This window comes from Strix uralensis, chromosome 31 (genome assembly GCF_047716275.1).
Source record: "Strix uralensis isolate ZFMK-TIS-50842 chromosome 31, bStrUra1, whole genome shotgun sequence".
Taxonomy (NCBI): domain Eukaryota; kingdom Metazoa; phylum Chordata; class Aves; order Strigiformes; family Strigidae; genus Strix; species Strix uralensis.
In genome coordinates this window covers 555,299-558,454 of record NC_134002.1, presented here as the reverse complement: position 1 = coordinate 558,454, position 3,156 = coordinate 555,299, and positions in this window count along the sequence as shown.

The following is a 3,156-nucleotide window of genomic DNA, read 5'->3' as shown; positions in this document are numbered from 1 at the left end:
CTTGTTATATTTAGTAAATTCTTTCTTTTTATTCAACTTATGGATTCTCTTCTTTTTGTCCCTCCCCTATTTCACCAGAGGGGGCGGGGCGGGGGGAGGTGAACAGCCGGCCACATGGCGTCTGGCTGCCGGCTGAGTTCAAACCTCCACACTCTGACTTCTGAGGCTATATATGTCTGTCACACTGCAGACATTTCATACACTATGGTTTCCCTCTACCTCCTTCCACGCTTACAGTGGTGCTGCTTTGAATAGAATTTTTCTACTAACAGGTATTCCATATTACGAGCTTGCAACTCTGGTAGCCACAGACGATCATTTTCATGCACACATTGTGGTTGCTTCACTTAAAATAGTGTAACGTCATTGGAACTTACTCTCCCTATTTATCTTAACCCACTCTCCTCAAGTTTTTACACTTTTTTGAGCAGTCCTACTCACTGTTGTCTGCTCTTCCACTTGGAATCAGCATGGAGAAGCCATGCAGTTGCATATTGGTTCTAAGTTCAAAGTCACAATTTTTTCCTGTTTGCTCTGTTAATACAAAGAGTTTTCACAGGCCCAGTGCTGGTGTGAGCTACTCACACTTCACTCCTCTTTCAGCTGGTAGCTTTAGGAGGAGCAGTGGTGGTGACCAGAGACAGTGGGACTGGAGAGGCCCTGCAGTGAGTTCAGATGTGCAGCTCCATGACCTCCCTTCTGATGCAGAGAAGGATCTCAAACCGTATGTTTGCATTATGTGTGATATAAATGCATTTCCTCATGTTCCTCTTCATACTAGTGTTGGCAGAACAAATCTCGCAAAGTTAAAAGTTGTAATAGCTGGTAGGGCGAGAGTGTAACAGAGTTCTGTCAAATTACTTGACTCAATCAAGGATGTTTTTTGGGGCAAGCTGATAGCTTAGCACTTGAGGTGCATGATAATTTGTTTTTATATCTGTTCATTTGATGCTGTACCATTAACACTGGCGTTATCACCACACAACGGCCTCTGATTTAAGTATTTTTGATACGTGTCCTTCAGGAGCAATCAGGAGGTACAGGAGCAATCTCTGCTCCAGCCGTAAACGCTGTTCCCTGATGAGATGAACCCTTCCACCTTGTTCTAGCAGCACTTCCAACGCCCAACAAGTGTCTCTAGTGCAGCTGTTGGGTTTGTCTTTTTACAGTGTGATGTGACAAGGCCGGCTGACAGCAGTGGTCTTCAGCCCACCATAGAGTCTTGGGTATGTTATTTCTGCTGGTAGGAAATCTGATGGCAAATAGCCATATTATAATAATAACATGCAAAACCAAAACAAACAAAAAAACCCACCGAAAAACTCAGTATTTTTATTGTCTGTGGAACCACAAGCACATTAGCAGCCTGTACCTTATGACTCAAAACACGTTATGAATGCAGAGATGAAAGTCCCGTTAGAAAGCACAGGTGGGTTCTGGGTGTGTAGACACGCCATTCAAAGCTGGCTGACTGCTGCTCCTGCATCTTTGGAGGGATCGCATGGTCTCTGCTCACTGACAGAACTGGCCTCTGGATCTCCCGCGAGACACTACACTCCCTGTGTAGTGATTCAGCGCTGGAGCATGGGAAGAAGCGATCATTAAGTGGGTCATGTGAAGAAAACGTGATGAAGATTGCTCCCTGACATCCCTCTGAGATTTGCTGGGCACTGATTTACATCACTGTAAGGACAAATACACCGACATTCGTCGTGCTGGCCGATGGCTTTACTGGCTGTAACTGTGTTAGAGCACTCTTACAGCCCTGCTTCCGTGGTGTGTATTGTTGTACAGATACCGCTGATTATGTTCAAAAGAAAACAAAAGTCTAATGCATCAAAGCAGAGCTCTGTTCAAGTGTCTAATGTCTTTTTTCCCTCCCCCTGCCTCCCCTCCTCTTCAGCTTGTCCAGAGGATACAAACGCTGTTGCAGTTGCTCTCCAGTCTTCAGGCAAACCACTATTTACTATCCAAGAGGTTTGTTAGGCATTAAATGTAATGAAATTTATGCAGGTGTGGAGATGAGCTGCCTTGAAAATATCCCCTAAAGCTAGAGTGAAGTGCCCAGTTTAAGACCTGAGACTCCAGGAAACAAACTCTGTGTCTGGTATTTTGAAGGAAGTGTTAGATCTCTTGTCTTAACTAATTGTTTCCTTTTTCCGGCTGTCCTGGGTCAGCTGGGATAGGATTAAGTTTCCCCAGCAGTGGGGGGAAGCTCTAGCCGGGTTATTCCATACCGTGCTGACGTCACGTCCTGGCGCCCAAGCGCGGGAGCGCGGGGGAGTCGGTGAACGCGTGTGTTGTGCCATCTCTCTGCTCTCACTGCTGTATCAGTAGATATCTTGCTCTGTTCATTGTTATTACTGTTACTGTTGTTGTTTGTTGTGTTGCTGTTGCACTGCTGTATTAAACCTCTCCTTATCTCAGCCCTGGCGTTTGTATTTCACTCCCTTTGTGGGGGAGGGGCTCGGACCCCGGCAGGGACTAAACGACCACACCAGCTCACTTAAATGGAATTCTTCTGCTGCTTTGAGCTCTGTCTGCTCCCCATGCCCACTTCCTTTTAAAGTTGTTCTTGATATACATGTGTGTGTATGTATTAGTTGTTTTTACTGTAACTTTGTAATCAGCGATATTTTGACTGATTGGATTCAGAGTAATAATTCTAGGTGCAAGAAATGTTAATTTTGCCATAGGGAAGCATAACTTCTTTGCTCAGCCATCTTCAGAATCGTGTCGGTCCCGATGGGCGGTACAAGCTGGAAGTTAGATCTGCTCCTGAAGGCAGAAGTCTCTGTGATTAATCTGGTAGATGCTGTTGTCTCTTGTTCAGCTGCGCGTGTTTGCTGAACCCATGGGTTTCATGCTGAATTTCTTATCTCCGCTCCAGGCAGTGATATCTCAGCAGGACAGCTGCATCGAGATGCAACGAGCCACCATGATAGACCGGGAGAAGCAACACCGGCTGCAGCCTACCCGAGGCAATCTGCTGCTAGAGCAGGAGAAACAGCGGAACTGCGAAAAACAGAGAGAACTGGTGAATGTGCAGAAACTGCAGAGGCAGCTGGAGCTGGAGCAGCAGCGCCTGGAACAGGAGAGGAGTCGGCAGCAGAGGGCATCTGAAAGCACAGAAGCTCAGCTGCAGGAGACTCGGCA